This window comes from Moschus berezovskii, chromosome 12 (genome assembly GCF_049115385.1).
Source record: "Moschus berezovskii isolate FMDL1 chromosome 12, NW_MosBer_1.0, whole genome shotgun sequence".
Classification (NCBI taxonomy): domain Eukaryota; kingdom Metazoa; phylum Chordata; class Mammalia; order Artiodactyla; family Moschidae; genus Moschus; species Moschus berezovskii.
This window is the reverse complement of record NC_142471.1, coordinates 19,196,983-19,221,092: the sequence shown is the minus strand read 5'-3', so window position 1 is coordinate 19,221,092 and position 24,110 is coordinate 19,196,983. Positions and strand designations below refer to the sequence as shown.

General features: G+C 40.6%; 1 pseudogene; it reads right to left on the bottom strand.

Moving 5' to 3' along the window:
* Nucleotides 1-16,481: 16,481 nt before the first annotated feature.
* LOC129555802 (mitochondrial import inner membrane translocase subunit Tim13 pseudogene) lies at nt 16,482-16,730 on the bottom strand (annotated as a pseudogene).
* Nucleotides 16,731-24,110: the final 7,380 nt, after the last annotated feature.

Below are 24,110 nucleotides of genomic sequence, written 5' to 3'. Positions count from 1 at the left end.
GATATGTTAGAAAAAGCTTTTCTGATACTATGTAACTTGACCTCCACTAAACTGGGAAACCTTGATAGGAAGGAGAGAGCAGAGGACTCCAGTGGAAAACGTGATGCAGAGACTCAGCCCCTGTTCTCGCACTTGTGCTTCTACAGAAGAGTTACACATTTTTTTTCTGTTTTGGCCTTGTGTGCACTATGTAGCCCATAGAGGCAGAGGGCCTGGCTTAATGGAATTCTCTCCAACCTCCTGGTAATCTGCCTGAACTTTCTCACCAGGGCGTCTTCTCTTTTATGGCCTCTCCCCTGATACAGTCAACAGTGTGTGTTCTCTCCCACGCACACATTTGTTCTGCTCGGGAAAGTCCACAGCTACCCACTGCAGCTGAAAGCCAGGGACAGGCTGCAAATCCCTAGTTGACACATTTTATTTTTAAATGTGCAAAACGGACTTTAGGTAATAGTACAATGTTTGTTGTTGTTCTAAAGAAAAACAAAAAGAATTTAATTCCTAAATGAACAGCATTAATGAAAATAATGTAGCCATTGTCCCATAAGACAGTCTATCATGAAGAATGTAGGAAACCTGGTAGATGCAACTATTTGTATCTTGGCCCTTTGGCATCTGGCTTCTAGTTATTTGATTTACAAAGTACACTTCATATTGCAGTGTTTATTTTTGTCTGAGAAGAAAAATATTTTTGGTATTTCTTACTGGTTGGAGAATTTTCACATTTTAGCAGGTGAATGTTTTTAGCGTGTTAAAATTGCTTTCATATAGCAAGAAATGCTGCTGGTGGAGATAATAGATTTGTGTAGCACTGGTCTTCTTTGTACTTTTGGATATAGGGTTTGGGACTGTGCTTAGATTTTAGCGAGCATGAGGGGAGAGGTTAAAGAGGAATCATTTCACAAGCGGTGAAAGAAATGCTGAGGGTGTGAAGAAAAGTGCCTGGTAGACTTTTAAAAGTTACTGATTTTACTCTTACCAAGTTGATTTTGAAATGAAGAGGCAGTCTTTGTGGATAGCAGCTCCCTGGGGGTCAGAAGAAAGATGAAGTAATGGTGTATTTGTCAGAAACAGTAAGTAATAGATAATTCTATTTTATGATTGTGATTCATAGTCTGATAGTTCATACTCTCTAATAATAGCTTGTACTTAGAGAAATTTTGGAGAAGGCAATGGCACCCCACTCCAGTACTCTTGCCTGGAAAATCCCACGGACGGAGGAGCCTGGAAGGCTGCAGTCCATGGGGTCGCTGAGGGTCAGACACGACTGAGCGACTTCACTTTCACTTTTCACTTTCATGCATTGGAGAAGGAAATGACAACCCACTCCAGTGTTCTTGCCTGGAGAATCCCAGGGACGGGGGAGCCTGGTGGGCTGCCGTCTATGGGGTTGCACAGAGTCGGACACGACTGAAGTGACTTAGCAGCAGCAGCAGAGAAATTTTATTCTTTAAATTGATTAGATAATCTCAGTGACAACAGGCTTTCTCATTTACATGCTTCATTTACCTGGTATCAGTATTATTGGGGAATGGAGTTCTACAAGAAAATTTGTTAGAAAATCCATTAAAAGCAAACAAATCTGAGTTACTGGAAACTCAGAACTTTCCACCACTGACTTGGTCATTTATTCATTCACTAAATGTGTATTAAACACCCTCTCCATGCATTAGGTACATGTCTGTGGGTGAGTTAGATAATAATGATATAATAATGACAAGACAGGAAAGATTGCTGTTTGCGTGGAACTTACTCTAAAATAGGGGAATAAACAATAGAAAGGAAACAACGGAACAAGATAATTTCAAAATGCCCCAAGTACTAGGATAAAAATAGCATAGTGAATGTAACTGAGTGACTGCTTTAGTCTGGAAACAGAAATCTGCTTGGTGAATGTAGCATTTGAGCTGGACCTAAAAGACAAGAAGGATCCAGATCCAGTTAAGATCTGGGTAAACATTCCAGGCAGAGGTTCTAAGGCAGGAATAAACTTGGCAGCTTGAATAAACTAGTTTTGGGGCATGCTAACTTAGTGTATTTTAAAGATAATTTTTATTAATAATTCATACCTCCTATCCTTTACGTCCTCTCTTTTCCTGGTGTTATTCTCTTTTCTGTTAACTATCTCAGTAGATCATCCTCAGAGAACTCTCTATCCCTTTTGTGGTGGTGTAGCCTAGGAAGGACCAAAGCAGACAGGCAAATTTATCAGCTTACACACACTTTGCAAATAGGGGTTGGGCAGCAAAGAGGAGGCTGTGGGCTCAAGAGTGTTGACTTCTATGGACCCTTCTTCTTTCTCCTTGCCTGGATTTTAAAGTTTAGCACTCAGATACGGATCCAGGTGCTTAGGATTAACATCTTCCAACTCCTCTCTCCTCCATCTCCACAAGCCAAGGTGAACTCATTCTGGTTCTTCGTTCTGAGTTAACAGTTAAGATGAGTAGACCCATGCAAACTGCTTGTTTCATTATATCATACACTTAGGTAGATACAACTTGACTAGAAAGAGACTCTCTCCTAGAGTTTTCTTCCCCTCTGGTCTATTAAAGGGGGCTGTTACTATGAAAACATTTTAATAGAACCTGGATGACTTGAGGAATATCACACTTTAATCCATAGAAAGTAGGCAAACTTTTCCCCCAAAATTCACTGACATTTTCCATTGATTGTTAGTGGATGAAAGTTATTCAGAACTTTGTCCAAGGTCTTTGTTATGTGGTAAACATTTAGGCATTGCCCACTACTAAGATTTCTTCAATATTTTAGAAAAGCAACCCCAAGTTTTCCACTTGGTTCAGATGCTAATGTGCAATCTGCTTGTACCCTTGGACCTGACTCTCTTGATATTGCTGCTAGAATATTGAACAGTTGATAAAAGAACAAATAAGTCAAGGAGGTGTGTATGAGTGAGTCAATGAAGATAAATGATTTTTTATTGTGAAAATAGTATCTAGTCACTATTTCACAACGGAAAAATCCCCCTCTCTTCCATACCCACTAGTCAAGCCTCTCCTACATTTAATATTCAACATAAAATAGTTCAGATCTTTGGGGGCCTTGGGACTTCCCCATTGCCACAGGTTGTGATGTGTCTTTTCACACATCTAGGCTGGGGAAACCCCACACTGGGCAAAGAGCCAATTTTAGACCTAGCAGCTTATTAAAAGATTCAGAATCTAAGGAACCACAGAGAGACAATGATAGAAAGGAGACATATAGGGAAATAATGCCTAAAGCTGACACTCTGACCAAGTTAACAATTATCTTAATATCTTAGAAAGAAAATAGACTTACAGATTAAGAGCACAAACTTATGTTTACCAGGGGGAAGGTTGGGGGAGAGGGATAGTTAGGGAGTTTGGGATTGATATTATACACTGCTATATTTAAAATAGATAACCAACAAGGACCTGCTATATAGCACAGGGAACTCTGCTCAACATTATGTAACAGCCTAAGTGGGAAAAGAATTTGAAAAAGAATAATTACATGTATAACTGAAAAAAAAAAATCAAGACATCTTAGAGGCAGGGGGATCAGTGAATCACGCAGTGTGAAAGTTGGGGAAAGATGTTAGTTCACATATGTGGAAGGGAATTGTATGAATAACAGTTTTGGGGAGACTATAAAGTAATTTATCTTAAATAACCCAAGGAGATGGTATATGATCTGTGAGATAAAATCAGTCTCAAAATTTATGGCTATACCACTTGGGAACAAAACCCAACCCTAACTGTGAAAGGGGCTCTTGAAAATCAGCTGGGTTTTCTCTGGCTCCAGCTGTATAAATGTTTATCAGGGGCTCTCTGAGAAGCTGTTGGTTTCCCTGATGGCCACTTAACTTCCATCTAGCCCTTGTTGCGGTATGTGCATGAGACCATCATCCATTGGCTGGAAGATGAAGCTGGTAAGAAAATTCTTCATGTCAAGATGAAACTGTATTCCTCTAATCTGTAGCCAGGATTCTTCCTTTGACATGGAACATGTTTCTCTCCTTTTTTCATGATCCATTCCAAAAATATTTGAAGAGTATGACTTCTGTTTTCTCTTCTGCATTCTAAGCCTATCAGATAATTCAGCTCTTCTTATGTTTGTCTCACTGTTCTAGTCACTGTCAGGCTTTTTCTGGACTAACTTAGTTTGTGGGGGTCCTTCATGAAAGCCGGGGCTGGAAATAGAACCTAATCCTCTGGATAGGGTCACTCACTCTAGGTTAAGACTGTTTGCCTTTTCATGGTGCATAATGTGACCTGTCTTGGTGAATGTTCCATATGAGCTAAAGAAGAATGTATATTTTACTGTTATTGGATGAAGTAGTCTGTATATATCTGTTACATCCAGGTGATTGATAGTGTTCTTGAATTCAATTATGGTTTTCTGCCTGTTGGATCTGTCCATTTCTGATAGGGGATGGTTGAAGTTTCCAATAGTGATAGTGGGTTTTTCTGTTCTTCTGGCTCGATTCTTGGTTCATATAGTTTGACATTGCATTGTTAGGTACATACATGATAAAGATTGTTGTCTTCTTGGAGAATTGATCCCTTTATCATATGCAATGCTCTTGTTTATCTCTGCTTACTTTCCTTGCTTTGAAGTCTGTTCTGCCTGAAGTTAATGTAGCTGAAAAAGTAAAAGTCACTCAGTCGTATCTGACTCTTTGTGACCCCATGGACTATAGAGTCCATGGGATTCTCCAGGCCAGAATAGTGAAGTGGGTAGCCTTTCCCTTCTCCAGGGGATCTTTCCAACCCAGGCATCGAACCCAGGTCTCCCACATTGCAGGTGGATTCTTTACCAGCTGAGCCAGAAGGGAAGCTCTTTTTCATTAGTGCCATCTTTTTAGAGCTTTCTTTTCATTAGTGTTAACCTGGTGTATTTTTCTCCATCCATTTACTTTTAACCTGTATACATCTTTACGTTTAAGGTGGATTTCTTTTTAACGACATTTAATTGGTCTTGTTTTTGAACTATTCTAACAATCTCTGTCTTCTAATTGATGATTTAGACCATTGACATTCAATGTGATTATCGGTATTATAGGATTACTGTCTATTTATTGCCCTTGTTCTTTGTTCCTATTTTTATTTTTCACTCTTTTTCTGCCTTTTAATTGAGTACTTTTATGTGATTCCATTTTATCTCATTTCTTAGCCTATCAGTGATACTTCTTTTTTTTAGTGATTGCCCTAGAGTTTGCAGTATACATTTAGAGCTAATCCAAGTCCACTTTCAAATAACACTATAACACTTCATGGGTAGTATGAATACTTTATAATAAAATAATCATGTTTTCTCCCTCTCATCCCTCATATTATTGCTGTCATTCATTTCACTTATATATAAGCATATGTGAGCGTAAGCATGTGTGAGCGTAAGCATGTGTGAGCATACATGCTAAGTCGCTTTCTGACTTATATACTTTCATTCTTTCTGAAGAACAGCATTTAACATTTCTTGCAAGGCAGGTGTATGGCAACAAATTCCCCCCAATTTCTGTTTGTCTGATAAAGTCTTTGTTTTTTCTTTCATTTTTGAGGAATAATTTCTTAGGATACTGGATTCTAGGTTGGTTGTATTATTCTCTCAACACTTTAAATATTTCACTCCATTCTTTGCATGGTTTCTGAGGAGAAGTTGATTGTTCCTCTGTGGGTAAGGTTTTCTCTCTGGCTTCTTTCAAAATTTTTTCTTTATCTTTGATTTTCTGTAGTTTGAAAATGATATACCTATGTGAAGTTTTTTTTTTAATATATATATATATATTTATCCTTCTTGGTGTCCCCTGAGCTTCCTGAATCTGTGGTTTGCTGTCTGACACTAATTTGAGAAGGCTCTGTCATTGTTTCGAATACTATTTTCTTTTTCTTTCTTTTACTTATGGTATTCTCATCACATGTATGTTATACCTTCTCAGTTGTTCCACAGTCCTTGCAAGTGTGCTAAGTTGCTTTAGTCATGTCTGACTCTGTGCGACCCTATGGACTATAGCCTGCCAGGCTCCTCTGTCCATGGGATTCTCCAGGCAGGAATACTGGAGTGGGTTGCCATTTCCTACTCCAGGGGATCTTCCTGGCCCAGGGATCGAACTCATGTCTCTTATATCTCCTGCATTGGCAGGTGGGTTCTTTACAACCGGCACCATATGGGAAGTCCCATAGTCCTTGGATACACTGTTTGTTTTCAGTATTTGTTCTTTTTGCTTTTGAGAAATTTCTATTAAGATATCCTCAAACTCAGATTTTAGAAGTGTATGTAAAATTATATTATGAAGATATAAGCAAAGTGATTTGCCCCAGCTAGTTGGGAGTCAGGCCTAAGACCTTCTTATGCTAAGTCCTGCTAAGGCTCTGTAAGCATATGAAAGTTGGGACAAAAGTTTGCCATGTACTTTTCTCCTTGCCAAGGTAGAAGTTTATTTAGGGTCCTTTTAAGGTACTGCCCTCATACAGGAAGGAGTAAGTGAAAGGGCATTTTAAAGGGAACCCTGAAATGGAGTTCAGAGAAGCCAGTCTCACTGACCATCAGGAGAGGAGCATGAGCTGTTGGAGTCCTGGGTGATAAGAATGCTACATGGAAGAAGGAAGGGGGAGATGGGGATGCTAGTTAAAGAATATGTAATTTCTTTTTGAGATGGTGAAAATATTCTAATATTGACTTTGGCGATTGTTGGATGTACCTGTGAATATACTAAAAATCACTGAATTACACACTTTAAATGCATTAAATGGGTCAACTATATAGTTATGAATAGTATATCAATAAAGCTTCTTTTAAAACTTAAAAAATGGAATAATACATGATTTTCTTTGGCAAGATTTTATATAACTAACACGCAGCTGTGCCCGACAACTTCTAGAAAAATTATGTGTGTCAGTTGACATTTTAGACATTTAACCATTTAAAATCTTTTCTATAAAAAGATTTCTATGAGCATTTATGATAAACCATAGTAAATAAACCAGGACTAAATACTGTTTTTCCAATTTATATACATTTGTATCTGGATGTACTTTTGTATCTTTTTTAAATCTCGCCATATAATTTAAGTAGGAGACATGTCTTAGTTTATAAGAATAGAAGCCCAAAATTATAGTCAGTTTTTTTTTTAAATAGACATAGCTGTTTTACTTTTCTGTCAAACTATTTCATGATTTCGGTAGCTCTTTAAGTTTCTGGTGCCGTTTTTCCTGTGACTTTAGTAGCAGCATATGGGGCTCTTGTTATAATTAATGAGGCACCTCACTGTAGATGGTTTGTGGGTGGCTGAGGGGAAACAGAGAATCTTTAAGTGGTGAACCTGAACAGCCTCAAAGCCTTTTTTCACCGTGACTGAGGTTGGATTTTTCTGACCACGTGGACTTCATGTATCTAGTTCTACTTAAGTTGATGTAGCGGCATGGAGTATGATGATAAATCAGCTTGACTTATCAAAGAGTCACACAGTAGCCTACTGATAACTGGGAACTGATAAAAGCTTGATGCTGCTGCTGGTGAAATAAGCTTATTAATGAAAATTTAGAACCTAGTATATATGCTAATAGAAATAGCATCATGTTATTGAGGATGCCTTGGCTTCAAAGGAAATAAACAGTAAGTCTTTTAAATAAAGAATTTATTATCTCACATAATAAAAACCCTAGAGGTAGGACAGTTTCCGGATTGGTTAATTCAGTGGCTCAACAATGACACCAGGGACCCCAGTTTCTGTTTTACTGTTCTCAACATGTTGGTCTTTTCCTAGGTTTATCCTCTTATTGTTGAAAAATGGCTTCTGATGCTCTAGGTATCATATGCTCAACTCACTGAGATGAAGAAAAGGACGGTTTCTCAATTAGTCTCTTTCAAAAGAGGAAAACTTTTCCTAGAAGATCATTAGCGGATGTCCCCTCACAAATCATTAGAATGAGTTATGTTGCATGCTCATTCCTAAATAAATTACTGATTTGAGAAATGAAATTATTATAATTGGAATAGTTTAGATAGGTAGATAAGTGTGAAACAGAAGTATTTTCACTGAACATGTGGCCCCACGGAGGGTGATAAAGATCAGGGTTCAATTAGCAAAGAAGAACTGGTGCAAATATTTGTAGGGTGGACAACCAACACTATCTGTTACAAGTTTACATAAATTACTTTATGCTTGAGCAGCACACCTCCTATCTCATTTCATAAGATAGTTTTATGGCACTGAAAGAGAAAAGGTAATTTGTTTTATACCAAATTATCATTGGAAATGAAATGGACATACTCAACATAAAAATAGAAGTCATATTTCTGCTTTTATGTAACAGCAGAAAAAAATCTGAAGTTTTTCATTAAGATAGAAAACAAAAACAAGGGAACATGAAGACACTATTCACTGAGTACTCAGCTGTCATTTTCACCCTCTTTACTCTTTCTTCCTTGCTGATGAAACTTGATTTCTTTTGGCAGTACTGTACTGAAGGCTGGGGCTGAATCATGATTATCTAAGCTTATTATAGTAGTTTCATTACTAGATATACACATTTCCAGCTTTCCTTGCTGTTAGTGGTAGCCAGATGATACAATTCTGGTCGATAAGTAGAAATCCTCTGGGGATGAGGCTTCTGGGAAAGTTTTCATTTTCTTGTTTAAAGGGACAAGTGTTAGAAGAGAGTTTACTGGGACCTTCCCTTTCCTCTTCTTCCTACTGTGAATGTTAGTGTGATGTCAGCTGGTGCTACAGCCACTCTCTTTGCAACGTGGATAGCAGTCATGGGGGAAAAACATTCACATTTGCAAATGGTAGAGGAGAAAGGTAAAAAGATCCTGAGTCACAAGACCAAGACTTGAACTACCTATTTTCAAATTTCTGGTTATGTGAGATGACTTAATGGCCTTGTTATTTAAATGACTCTGGTTGGGTATTCCATTACTTAATACGTACCTACTTAATACATTCTAACTGGTACATGAGCAATGAACAACATCTCATGTAGATACTACAGCTCTCCTGTCACCTGTCTTCCCCCAGCATTTATACTTAGACTCTGAGTTCAGAGAACCTGAATAACTTGCCCATTGCTATATAGCCCTTCAACACCATCTCACTCAGATTACTCCATTCTTATACACCCTCAACACTTTTGATTCTATACTTATTTTTATACCTATTTATGTTTTATTTCCCAACTATATTTGAATCCTCTCCTGGACAGAGGCTGAGTCTCTTGCTATTTTAGTGTGCATTCCTGTATCCAGCATAGAGAGGGTTCTCAATGATGGGGAAGTTCATGACTACTATGACATCTCTTCTTTATCTCAGCCAGCAGGGAGGGAAGTAAGTAAATGACTTATTTTAAGAGGATGCAAACTTAATACCTTCTCTAAATTGAAAAACAGAAGACAGGGAATATCCTATGGAGATTTCTTTCACTAATCTTCATAATTGGATGTTATTTGAATTTTGGTTGCATATCAATATTTCCTTTCTTTATGAACAATTTAGATATATGATATGTTGGTATCCTTTAATGATTAGCTTGAAACAAAGCAGTTTTAAGGAAGCACCCCCATGTATTTGAGTTGTATCTGGCAAATGTGGAATAAGGGAACTTTGTAGTTTAAGGAGGATCTCCAGTGGACATTGTGTTTTTGAGGGCGGTTGGATTGCTACAGCTAAAAAATTCCCTTGCATGAGTTTGTCAGTTTCAGGGGATTTTGGTCATGATTCAGTGAAGTGGAACTTTCTGTTAAAATGGCCCTTTTGCATCTTTGCTCATAGTCAGGGTAGCACCTTGGGTGTGTTAATGTCCATCACCAGTTTTACCCATGTTGCTGCTTGGGGCACATGCTCTCACTGGGTTCTCCTCATCCAAAGCCTCTGCTGCTATTTCTTTCTCTATGAGCACAAGTGCCTTTTGTGGCCACAAGATGTAACTCCAATACAGTGCTTTATGCTGATGACTGTGGGTTTTCCTTAAGGTAACTGTGGGTGGCCCCTCCATTTATTTTCTTGCTTCCTTTTTGTTTCTGTAAATTCTGCCCTCCACTTTCCCCTGAAGCACATGCTGTTCATGTAATCTGAATGGCCATTTAGAGGAAAGATCAGAAGTTTGTTGTTTCATTAGGAACATAAATCAAAACTTTGTGTTCACACTGCAATCTGAGTGAGTCCAGGAATAGCTTTGGGATTGCTAAGTGTCTGGAGAGCACTGACTACACAGACATGTTTTGAAGCCAGCTATAATAGTTTCTACAGCTGTTAACAGTTTGTAGAAGAATGGCAGCATTATATATCAGTGATTAAAATGTGCATGACTTGCATTGCACAGAAGTCAGATTGGGATAGAATCAGATTTTTTTGCTTCTGAAACATGGCCAGGAAAGTCTTCAATAACTAGAGAAATTCTTTTCACTGCTGAAATCAACATGAAGGACATTGTGTTATTATAATTGCTTATATCTCACCATGAAGGTTGTCTTTGTATGAGTGGATGTACGGGCTGTACTGTTTTGTTTTTATTTATTCTGCATTCTTTATTCTAATGTCCTTTCCTTTTTCCTGACCAGAAAGATTGTTATTGAGCCCTTCACAAAGCTGAAATAACGCAGTGTGTTAAAAAAATGTTAACAATTCAAAGAAGTTATAAAAATTTATAACTTGGCCGAATGCTTGGGAAATTTCTGCATATTTTAATATAAATAGGTAATGCAAATATTTGTTCTTTGCATTGAGAGGTGAGTCTCTGTTTTCCAAAAGACTCTGTTATTTAAATTAGGTTCACTTGGTTGTATTGAAATAAGGACAGCTTCCATTTTGAATGATGGCAAAGATTAAATACCACAGCTGTTATCAAATACAAAAAGCTTAATAAGTTAGATGTGTTACTGCATCATGGGATTAAAAAAATTTCCAGAAATAGTAGGAATTGCTTCATGACTAGAATTCTCATGACAGTAACTTACTTAGTAAATTTTTTAAGATTTCCAAGTTGACATTGAATTTTTGCATTCAAGAAGGACTACCTGCATCATCTCTGTACCTTGTCAGTTTTATTGTCTCTTTAAAGAATTAACTGACAGACTTAATTCAAGGTTGGAGTGGGTGAGCTATCTTGGAGAATCTGTACAAATAAAGGAAAAAATAGAGTAAAAGTCAGAAAAAAATAAAATTGTGAGAGGAGCTCCTTCTGCTGAGCTGTAACATCAAATTATACACATTTTGAATGACCATGGATCAAAGGTCTTTGCTGAAGGATTAAGATCTAAGGTCTTAGATCCTTCTGATGAAGTATGCCAAGGCTTACCTTGGCAATGAGAAGCCAGAGTACACAGGTGGCACTACACAGGGAAAGCCCACCTAGTAGAGTCAGTTTCTAGAGGTGAAGTTGAGATTTAATCCTGAGATCAAGTCCTAGACCCAGGACACCCAGCATTCTGGACAAGTGACAATAGGCTGCTTCTTCATAGGCCATGTAGACTGTTAAGTCAGCTTGATGATCTGAGAAAACCTCAGCATAGACCTTGAGAGGCTCCCTTTGAAAGTGCTAATGAATTCTCATATCTCACTTTGTCAGCTCCTCATTTACTAGCTAATGCTTCAGCAGTTAGCCATCAGGGTGATAAGGACAGAGGGAGACAACAGGAGAGCATGACAGAAGACTCCTAGAGTGGTTGGAGTGCCCCCCACAAACTTTCCACACCACCACACAATTTTACCCAGATAGCATTGGCCATCATCCTCTCACTTCATACTGATGGCATAGGTTCACAAGCATCATCTTCGAGTCCAGTCTGCAACTTGCAGTTTTCCTGTGCCTCTCATAGGCTTGTGGAAACTAAGGAGACATCTGGAGGAGTTGACTTTTCTTGGGAAAAGTGACTTGCCTAGGAATTAAATCAGTATTTTCCAGGGAGAACAGCCTTGAAAACACTGAATTTTCACTTTCCTATACTAAGTGGCCATACTTGATTGAAAAATAAGATCAAGAGCTGACATTTTTATTGAGTACTTATGATGTGCCAAGCATTGTATTATTTAAAAACAGAGATGACAGCTGGTAGCATGACCAGCAGAGTGAAATGTAAAAGTAGTCTGATGGAAGGTAGTGCATAGGCCAAAAGTGAACTGGAAAATAAATAGGAAAACCAGATTTAAATTCAGGTTTCTCCAGACACTGAGGGTTCTTGGTATACTTTCCTCTCATAAAGCTTGATTTTGTTATAAAATAAGAGTCGATCCTGGGTGTTCATTGGAAGGACTGATGCTAAAGCTGAAACTGCAATACTTTGGCCACCTCATGCGACGAGTTGACTCACTGGAAAAGACTCTGATGCTGGGAAAGGTTGGGGGCGGGAGGAGAAGGGGACGACGGAGAATGAGATGGCTGGATGGCATCACCGACTCTGTGGACATGAGTTTGAGTGAACTCCGGGAGTTGGTGATGGATAGGGAGGTCTGGCGTGCTGTGATTCATGGGGTCGCGGAGAGTCGGACACGACTGAGCGACTGAACTGAACTGAACTGAACCAGCCTGGAATTTGTAACTCAGGTTGATCAGTCAAGAAGATGGCCCGATAGCAGTGGTTTTGTTTTTTATATTCTCAGAATCATGGAACTCTTAGAATCTAAGTTCTAAGTGTTCTTTCTCAAGAAGCACACACATGTATATATGCAAGCAAAATGTTACACATGATTTCTGGGGTTACCAGCTTTCCTGGAGCCAGTCTTCTTATGTAGGCAGAATTTGTCGTCAGTAAAGTCTGGTAATAGGTGATACCTTTAGGTCCAGGCAGAGAGGGTGGCTGGCAGCAAGTTCAGAGAGAGCCTAGCAGGAGTTTCTCAGCTGTAGGATGGGGATCAAGCAAAGAAACATGTTTCATTGAGGTGGGAGCTGGTCCTGAGAATAACTAGCTGTAGGTGTTGGACCCTTGGGATGGGTACTGAGATTTAGTGGTATAATGCCCAGCTGGAGACTCTTGAACTATGAAAAGGAGCCAAGAGAAAGCATCAGGAATCATAGGAGAGAAGAGCAACTGAAACTGGGCTAGAAAGTAAAGGTTGGGTCACCAAGAAAGTTCAGTAACCAGAACTAGGGCTAGAGCTGACTTGGGTGGGCTCAGGATTACCCAGAAAGATTTTCCTGTCTATGAGATAGTTGGCTTCTGGCCCTAGTAGGGGCTAAGCCCTTAGGCAGGGCAATGTGGGCCTGTTTCTGGGAATCTGGTAGGGAGGAGAGGGCTGGGCAAAGAATCTGCATAGTTATTGCAACTCTGGTGTTATCCCTCTTCAAAGCTTTGGGTTTTTTGGCCAAGGAAGTGCATTAATTACCATTTAAAAATCTTTTTAACACATTAGCTTTGAGACCGAAGAATGTTCCTTTACCTTTTATGCTTTTCTCATCTTGAGGTTTTGTCCGTTTATATTCAGTTACCTTTAACCTGCCACTCCTGTACCATCAGCAAGTTGTGTTCTAGTTTTTCACTGGGAGACCCGCTGATTTTCACAACTTGATGTTCCTCAGCAGAATAAAATGTTGGAGGCGTTTGTTAGTCTATTAAATATATTGGGAATTTTACTAGTCTAAAATCTAAATACTGGGAACTATTGGATTATAGTATACTTGATTGGGTAAAGTAGGTACTCAGGAATAGTTGTATTGAATGAATGATTAAATGAGATATGAATTGTATCACATAAAGCTAAGGGTCGAGTTGTCCATTACTTGTTTACCTCACTTCGATATCTTCTAGGAGGATAATGCTAAGATAAGTTGAAGTTCATATAAATGTGGTAAATTGATGGATTGTACCACCCTTGATTATTCAACAGAGTAGACTGTCTAAGTGGTGGTACTTTCTTTGATGGCATTTAGTATATTAAAATAGTGCTGTTGTGTTTGGTAAAATGGTGCTTATTTTCAGCTATTATTAGCTGCTGGAATTTTAAAAGAGAACTTGCATAAAAGAAGAGACCATTTAGCTGATATGGTAAATTGGGACAGGAGAGACTCCCAGTTCTTTTTCACTCTGGAGGGTACTCTTTCCATAGAGTGAATCTGTAGCCTGAATCATGAATGCATGCGTGCTAAGTTGCTTCAGCCATGTCTGACTCTCTGTGACCCTGTGGACTGTAGCCCACCAGACTTCTCATCCAATGGATTTTCCAGGCAAGATACTGGAGTGGCATGCCCTCCTCCAGGGGATCTTCCTGACCCACGGAGTGAACCCACATCTCTTATGTTTCCTTTATTGGCAAGCTGGTTCTTTACCACTAGGCCACCTGGGAAATCATGAATCATGAATATTTAACAGCAAGTGATTAATCTGCTTTAGGAACCTAAGTAAGTACTAGCTGAAATTTAAGATGTAAAATTTGAAGTCATGAGTACAATGAAAGTTAGAGGAAAAAAGAAATGGGATGTGAAGGAGAGTCATAATTCTGCTTGGAAGCTCAGGCCAAATAGTGCGATAGACCTTTTGTGCTTGAATTCATGAGAGTTTTATTCCTCAGATTAAAGTTATAAAGAGGAGTTTTAGAATGGACTGGTTGGATCTCCTTGCAGTACAAGGGACTCTCAAGAATCTTCTCCAACACCACAGTTCAAAAGCATCAATTCTTCGGCGATCAGGTTTCTTCACAGTCCGACTCTCACATCCATACATGACCATGGGAAAAACCATAGCCTTGACTGCAATACTTTGGCCACCTCATGCGATGAGTTGACTCACTGGAAAAGACTCTGATGCTGGGAAAGGTTGGGGGCGGGAGGAGAAGGGGACGACAAAGAATGAGATGGCTGGATGGCTCTGTGGACATGAGTTTGAGTGAACTCCGGGAGTTGGTGATGGACAGGGAGGCCTGGCGTGCTGTGATTCATGGGGTCACAAAGAGTTGGACACGACTGAACGACTGAACTGAACTGAACTGAAGGATAGGGATCAGGACAGAGAGAAAGAATGAGGTGAAATTTTGATGTGGGCTTTGGGAAATGGCAGTTTATGTGAGGTGAAATGCGCTATAAAAGGAAGGGTATAAATAAAGTCCTATAGAAGTTCTAGAGGAGAGATTACCTTTATGGGTGACAAGGAAAGTCTTCAGAGAGGAGGTGACATTGAAACTGGGCATGGAAGGATGGATTGAATTTTGATAGGCACGAACAGAACATTCCAAGGGGAAGTACACAGCCCAAAGGTATCATGGCAAAATAAACAACAACCCCAAAACAGCAAATACTGCAAAAACCTATTATTCCAGAAATAATGTGTGATTCAGTGTAGGTGGAGATAAAATGGGTATAGTAGGTACAGGTCAGGTTATAAGAGACCATGAATTCTAGATAAGGTTTTTTTTAATATACAAATAAACTCCTCACACAACTCACCAAATATGAATGTCTGTCTCCTAAAACTTCTGCTTGATAGATCGATTTCTTTTATAAGCAGACTTTTTCTAAAAGTAGGGGCATCTTTAAAGCACACACCCATCTCTTAGTGTCTTAAAGGCAGGGGCTTGGCCAGCTTAACCAAAGCTTAAACTATCTTTGAGGTTCAGGAGATCCTTAAACACTTTGAGATTTTAAGATATTGTATGTGGTGGTTTATTTTTTCTTTTATTCTTTTTATTTTTTTTCTCATTACATGTTGATTTTACTGTATGAATGTATTAAACAACACACCTCCCAGCAGCCAGTACCATACATTAAAATACCAAAACAGGATAAAGAGGGGGTGGTCCCCCACTCCCTCAAAAAAGCCCTGCCCCTTCCCAGGTAAACTTAATGAACATGGCTCCCCATCACTGACCTCACTCCTCCCATTAAAATTAAATCCCTCTATCCAGGGAGTCGGAGAAGGCAATGGCAAGCCACTCCAGTACTCTTGCCTGGAAAATCCCATGGATGGAGGAGCCTGGTAGGCTGCAGTCCGTGGGGTCGCTAAGGGTCGGACACGACTGAGCCACTTCACTTTCACTTTTCACTTATTGGAGAAGGAAATGGCAACCCACTCCAGTGTTCTTGCCTGGAGAATACCAGGGATGGGGGAGCCTTCCGTCTATGGGGTCACACAGAGTCGGACACGACTGAAGTGACTTAGCAGCAGTAGCAGCCAGGAAGTTGTGAAGTTCACCCCTGAACTAGTTCAAGTTTCTCCATTCTCTGGCCGCTGAATAAAGCTTGTGATGCGTCAAACAGCACCCTCCTCCCAGGCAGACAGCATAAGCCGGGTTGAGGCCCCACCACGGTCCATACGACTTAATCCGTTAACAGGTGCACAAAGGGAGGTGGCACCGGGGCCAGGGCCGCTCCCACCAAGACCCAAGCTACACCGGCTAGCAGGTGGGAGGCTAGGTGGAAAGGACGGGCAGAGTCCCAACGGTCCCAGCACCAATGTCGTCCTGATAAACTTCTGGTAGGCAGTACGCACATGCAGGACCTCACTTCACAAACAGCGTTTATGGAAATGGGTCCGGGGATAGGGCAAGGGTGGGGGGTTGGTCTGCTGGCGCTTCGTGGTCACATGTTGGCTCGTTCCCGCTGCAGCCACGAGTTGTAGGCACGTGACAAGGCGTCCATGTAGCGGTCCATGCACCTGGCAATGCACTTCAGCTCTGAATTGTCCTGGGAACCCCCCGGCTTCCCGATACACTTCCGGAAGCACTTGTTGGCCACGGCGATCTGCGCTTTCACCTGCTCCATGATGAGCCCTGGGTCCAGCTTCCCGCCGCCGGAGCCCCCGAAATCCGAGCCGAAGCCGCCCTCCATGGCTCCGCAAAGTCAACCGGACCGCTGCATCTATTTTTTCTTTTTTTAAATTTATGTCTTTATCACGTGATCATTTACAGGGTAATTGTGCCAGATTATATTTTCCATAAATGACCAAATCAAGTTTTCCCTTTCCATATAATCTTATTACACAGTGACCTTGACTTTCCTCCTGTTGAGGGGTAGGATTTGTGTTCTTCTCCTTAGACTGCTTGAGATTATAGTGGAACTGACACCATATGACTTCTGAGGCTAGGTCATAAAAGGCCATGCAGCTTCCTTCTAGTTTCCTTGGAATGTTGGCCTTTGGAGCTCTGAACCCCTATATAGGGATTCAGGGGTCTCCATTCTGTGAGGAAGCCTAGGCCACCATCTGTAGGTCTTCTGGATGAGAGCTGGCATCAATCCCCAGAAATATGAACGAACAATGTCCCAGATAATTCTTGGCCACAGAGGTTGAATCTTTAGGTCCTTCCTGCTGAGGTCCTAGATGTTACAGAGTAGACCAAATCACCTCCATGTGTCCTTTCTAAATCCCTGGCACGCAGACATAATAAAATGGTTATTTTATGTAGCTCGGTTTGAGGTAATTTGTTATGCTGTGGTAGTAACTAGAACACTAAGCAGTGATGGCCTTTTCTAGTTCATCTTTCTCTGTTCAGCAGGTTCAGTTTTATAGGGAGGGAATTATCATTGGTTAGAAGGTCCTATTAGGTGATTCACATATATTATCTCAATCTTCCTAATAATGTTACGAGGTTAATATTATCAACCATATTTATGGAGACATAGGCTAAGAGAGGTTAAGTGATTTGTATAAGGTCACACAGATAGAAAGCAAGCCCAGTTTTTCTAGCTCTGTTCTTCAAAAGATTTCTTCAATCAGGTGAAACCTCCCTAGGCTGGATGAAAGTTCCCATGGTATCATATGAACAATGAATTCTGCTACCTCGCTCACCTCTCCATCAGATGGCACACTTCCTAAGCACCTGGGCCAGGAGTTGTGAAGGAGGTGAAGAGAGACCTGCCCCCTGATTTTCAGTAATGATAAAGCATTTTGGTGGCTAGGCAGCTGTTAAGTCCCATGGAGAGATAAAAGCAACCCAAGGCAGTGTCTGATCCAGTACTGTAGCCCTTCATAGAGGGGTACGGTCACTTTGGTGTTTTGGGCAAATAGGTAACCTCCCAGTTATCTCTTTTCTAACTGGTGAAAGTGGGAGGCATCATGTGTCCCATTTCTCTCAGGTAGTCTTGGTTTAATGCCTGTTGTCCCAGGGGAATTATCAACAAAGCCTTATTTTGGAAAATAAATTTCATGGTCGCCTTAGGGTGGTACTTTTTCAAACTGGACTTTTTTAAGGGAATGGGGCGAAACACTATTGAATAACCTTGTGAAATGGTGCGAAGGCAGTGACTAATGGCCCAAAACAAGTAGAAGAGTGTGGTAATTCAATGAAAAACTTATCCATTTATTGTACAGCCAAAAAAAAAAAAATAGTGATTTTGTTCAACATAGACAAACATTTTTTGGACATCATTATATGCCACAGTTAAAAATCCAAATTGACAATAACAAACAACAAAACCTCCCCAACAAACCAAACAAGCCACAATTGAATTGGTCATCTGAACTGACCTCATTGGTTTGTGTGTGGCCAGGACGGCAAGGACAGTCCATATCTTTCTTGGGGTAAATGAAGTATATGAATCTAGTACAAGGACTAGGCTCCGTTTCTCAAAGGGTGGTCCACAAATCATGGGCATCAAACTCACCTGGAGGTAGAGGGGAGGAAAGAATGCAGAGTCTGGGCCTTTATTTCCAGACCTTGAAATCATTCTCAGAGGATGGGCCCAGAACTTGACATATTTATAAGTTCCCAGGTAATTCTGCACCCTAAAGTGAGGACATCTGGGATTTGATGCTTAGAATCAACAAAACACTAAGGCCCTAGAGAAAGTTCATTATTTGGAGTTTATTATTAGTTGGTTTATTTTAAATGACAAATACATTTAGAACTTGGACAAGCGGAGTAACCCCAGGGCAGTGTTAGCCTCTGTCAGCACTGTTGAAAGCAGTTAGCCTTATGAGCCCGGTGAAGATAAAGGACTGCCTCATTTTATTGCAGGAAAAGGGATTATGTTTAAACATCAGTCTTGTTCTCATTATAACTTCTGTCATTGGGATTAACTTTGTAGTGGATTTGCTAAGTGTTCTCTAATAATATTTAGGAAATGCAGAAAAGAGGGGCTGTATTGATTGGAGTTTGGCCCATTTTCCCCAATTCTAACAAAGTTGGGTAGAGGGGAGAGCAATACAAGTGTTTTCCTGCAAGTTCAATGTGGAGTAGATTGAATAGTCATTTTCCCTGGATATTTGTGAAAGAGACCAGATATTAGAGCTAAAACAGATTTTTGCATTCATCACACCCAATGTTTTTATTGTATAGTTAGATAATGGCTGGAATAAATCCTGACTGTGGACATGACACTTACTGTGTATTCTTGGGCACTTGTCATCTCTGAAGTGCAGGATAATAACAGTGTCTACTTTTTGTAGTCTTGGGGAAGAATAAATGAAATGAGGGTATGAACATGAAGTGCTGAGCATAGCATTTGGCACTGAGGTTAGCATTCCTTCCCGAAGTGCTGTTTACTATTGTTAGCTAAAGTCACAGAGCTAGTTAATGCCAGATCCAGGCCTAGACCTGGACCTTCCATCTACCTTCGTTTTCTGTAATATCTGTGGAGTTCCTGAGATCAGTCACATGAAATACCTGTGTGTCTCCACATCATCAAATGCTATTTTAAGACCTTCTTTCAGAATGGCCCCAGGACAATGAACTCTGGCTGGCTGCCTTAATCCGCACAGTCTGTTCTCAGGGGCATATGGCTTCCGTGCTCTGGCTGGTCCTCTGTCTGTGCCCCACAGGGCCCTGTACTACTGGCTCCCTCCCTGCTTCTGAGCTGTGTGGTGGTATGAATGGGCGACTGAGGCGGAAGATGCCTGAGCCATTTTGTAGGGAGTGTTCCTCAGAAGTGAGATAGCCAGGAGGCCTGGGAAGTGTGGGGGCAAAGTGTGTGGGTTCTGAGGACAGACTGTCTGGTTCTACCCGGCTGTGGGACTTGGCTAAGTTCCTTACCCATAAGAAGATCCTCAGTCTTCTCATTTGTAAGATCTGTAACAAGAATGCCTACATCACAGGACTGTTGTGAGGGTCGCTGACTAAATTCACACAAAGCAAAGAACCTGGCCCATTGCCTACAAATGGTGGCGTATTGCTAAATTTAATAATGCTTCATAAATCTAGAGGGGAATTAGGATATATAGAGTGTCCTGATGGAAGGGATAAAAATCAGAACAGAAAAATGTAATTTGTAATGAGTAATATAATAGTATTTTGAATATCACTGAAAGGTAAAACTGAAATTGAAAACTGGTTAAAAATATGGTATGGCCATTGATGAGATCACAGAAACTGGCAGTAGCTCTGCAAAGGAAAAACTGGAAGTGCCTTCTACATATTCCTGCTTTCCAATGTCCTCCCTCCTCCCCTTACGTGCCCACATCTCCTTCAGTATTTGTTATGAGTATTTAAATATGCAAAAAGTTTCTCTCCATGTTTATAAATCTATAGTGTAGGAACTTTAGAGAAATTTTAATTAATAATAAATTACATCAGTGGAAATTATTAACATTGATACTCTTCAATTATATAGAAACCTGCTGGCCACAGTATAGTAGGAAAGTGAAATGAATTACTAACTACTAACTCTTTTTAAAAGAATTGCTGCTATGTGTTAACTAATGTGGATAATGACTGACAAAACCTCTGGCTTCATAAAACTTCTGCCATGTTGGATATTTACTGCATTAGTGAGCATAGGACAGATAATGCTGATGTAACAAACAACTGCTAAACTCAGTGATTTAAACAGAACGATTTCTATCTTCCTTATGAGACATGCCCTTATTAGTTTGTCTGGGGCCCCGCTCCAAATTAGCCTTCCTGGGGACCTTGGCTGATAGAGCAGCCAGCAACCAACTGGAAAATGTTGCCAGTGACGGCCCAGGGAAACAGCCCAAGCTTTTGAAGTATCCAGTTGGAAGTGGCACCCACCCCTTCAGCTCCTGTGTCACTGGCAGAAGCATGGACACACTCCACTGTTAGGAAGCAGAAACTGTAAAAGTACAGCCCTACTCTGTTTTTGGCTAGAACTACTCTAACAATAGTAGATTTACACATGTCTTACTAGGCATAAACTTCTTGAATGTAAAAACAGCAATGTTCCTCTTTACCTTCCTCCTGACCCCAGCCTCCAATAGAAAGGTGATACACGTTAGGTGGACTTTAGAGGTTAGCTTGTGATAGGGACAAAATGGGAAAGAGGAACCAGAAAACTTGATCTCCACTTCCCACCCCATCTAATGCATCTCTCCTCTCCTTGAGCTGGGATCCTGTCTCTGGAGTTGATTATTTGGATGATCCTGAACAATCATTTAGTTTGACTAAATGACTGACTCTAAACCTCAGTTTCTACAGCTGGAAAATGGGGATATTATTCAGTTCAGTTTAGTCGCTCAGTCATATCCGACTCTTTGCAATCCCATGGACCGCAGCACGCCAGGCCTCCCTGTCCATCAGCAAATGCTGGAGTTTACCCAAACTCATGTCCATTGAGTCAGTCATGCCATCCAACTATCTCATCCTCTGTTGTCCCTTTCTCCTCCTGCCTTCAATCTTTCCCAGCATCAGGGTTTTCTCAAATGAGTCAGCTCTTTGCATCAGGTGGCCAAAGTATTGGAGTTTCAGCTTCGACATCAGTCCTTCCAATGAACACTTAGGACTGATCTCCTTTAGGATGGACTGCTTGGATCTCCTTGCGGTCCAAGGGACTCTCAAGAGTCTTCTCCAACACCACAGTTCAAAAGCATCAATTCTTCGGCACTCAGCTTTCTTTATAGTTCAACTGTCACATCCATACATGACCACTGGAAAAACCATAGCCTTGACTAGATGGACCTTTGTTGACAAAGTAATGTCTCTGCTTTTTAATATACTGTCTAGGTTGGTCATAACTTTCCTTCCAAGGAGCGTCTTTTAATTTCATGGCTGCAGTCACCATCTGCAGGGATTTTAGAGCCCCCCAAAATAAAGTAAGCCACTGTTTCCACATCTATTTGCCATGAAGCGATGGGACCAGATGCCATGATCTTAGTTTTCTGAATTTTGAGCTTTAAGCAAAATTTTTCATTCTCCTCTTTCACTTTCATCAAGAGACCCTTTAGTTCCTCTTCACTTTCTGCCATAAGGGTGGTGTCATCTGCATATCTGAGGTTATTGATATTTCTCCTGGGAATCTTGATTCCAGCCTGTGCTTCATCCAGCCCAGCGTTCCTCATGATGTACTCTGCATAGAAGTTAAATAAGCAGGGTGACAATATACAGCCTTGATGTACTCCTTTTCCTATTTGGAACCAGTCTATTGTTCCATGTCCAGTTCTGTTGCTTCCTTACCTGCATATAGATTTCTCAAGAGGCAGGTGGTCTGGTATTCCCATCTCTTTCAGAATTTTCCACGGTTTATGGTAATCCATACAGTCAAAGGCTTTGGCATAGTCAATAAAGCAGAAATAGATGCTTTTCTGGAACTCTCTTGCTTTTTCAATGATCCAGAAGATGTTGGCAGTTTGATCTCTGGTTCCTCTGCCTTTTCTAAAACCAGTTTGAAAATCTGCAAGTTCACGGTTCATGTACTGTTGAAGCTTGGCTTGGAGAATTTTGAGCATTACTTTAATAGTGTGTGAGATGAGTGCAATTGTGCGATAGTTTGAGCATTCTTTGGCATTGCCTTTCTTTGGGATTGGAATAAAAACTAACCTCTTCCAGTCCTGTGGCCACTGTTGAGTTTTCCAAATTTGCTGGTATATTGAGTGCAGCACTTTCACAGCATCATTTTACAGCATCAAGGGAATATTATTACTCCCTTGTAAAGACTGAATCAGATGGCATGTATAAAAGACACTGGTCATCTATGGCTCTGGTTGTTTCCCAGTGGGACCCCAATCTGGGGCTCTTGGGTGTCCATCATTGTCTGCTGAACTGTCCCACTGAAGCCTGTCCTCAGGTAAGGCCTTACCATGCTCTCAATCTCCTCTGATCTTTTCCCCACATGTCTGACAAGTGAAATGTATTTTCTTCCTAAGCACCTTAGAGATCATCTAGCCTTATGGTTGGAGAAGGCAATGGCACCCCACTCCAGTACTCTTGCCTGGAAAATCCCATGGATAGAGGAGCCTGCTAGGCTGCAATCCATAGGGTCGCTAAGAGTCGGACACGACTGAGCGACTTCACTTTCACTTTTCACTTTCATGCATTGGAGAAGGAAATGGCAACCCACTCCAGTGTTCTTGCCTGGAGAATCCCAGGGACGGGAGAGCCTGGTGGGCTTCCGTCTATGGGGTCTCACAGAGTCGGACATGACGGAAGTGACTTAGGAGAAGCAGCAGCAGCAGCCTTATGGTATTCAGACTTAGAAGAGGTAGCTGTGCATCCAAGTTCAGCTTTCCTCAACCCAAGAGCCCTAGAGTACATGCAAAGAATTCCACTGATTCTAGAGTAACCTTATCATCTTACAGAAGAGAGGCTGAGGCCTGGAGAGAGGGGGGAACCGAGGATCCCATAAATGGGCAGGACTGGACTTGAAGGCCCCCTCACATGAAGGCTGATCTAGACTGTCTATTTTGACAAACCTACCTGGGAGAAGAAGGTGACCTGAGATGAAAGTGGGGGGAGGGACGGGTTATTTCTGATGACTCATGGATATGCTCATCAAAGGGCAAAAGCAAGTGTGTGAATTTTTTTTCTTTTGAGTCCCTAGGTAACTCTAGTCAGACATAATAAGATACAAAAACTTACCTCTAAGCTACTGATTTGAATGTAGTACAGGCTGTTAGTTACTCAAGGTCATTATTGTGTGATGGTTTATCAAAGGCCTGATGAAGTGTGTGGGATTTTTATGAGCTTGTTTTTGTTATAGTAGAATGTCTAAAGGCCCCTTATGTACAAAGTGCTTTGAAAACTCTAATGGGGCCCCATAATCACCTGCATAATTATGAAGGTCAAATTGTGCTGAACAAACTTGAGGGCTATTTTTGATAGGGTTAGTGGATGAACAGAACAGAATATTAAACACACACATACACATATACACACAACTTTTTTTTTTTTTTGGTCACCCCTTTCAGTTCTGAGTACAACAAAAATCTCTCTCAAAACTGGAGAAAATTGCCATTCTGATGCATTTTCCCACTTTGTGTAGACGTGAAGAGGTTTTCTTTGGGTTTAAGATACAGAATAGACAGACTATATACTCAGTTTC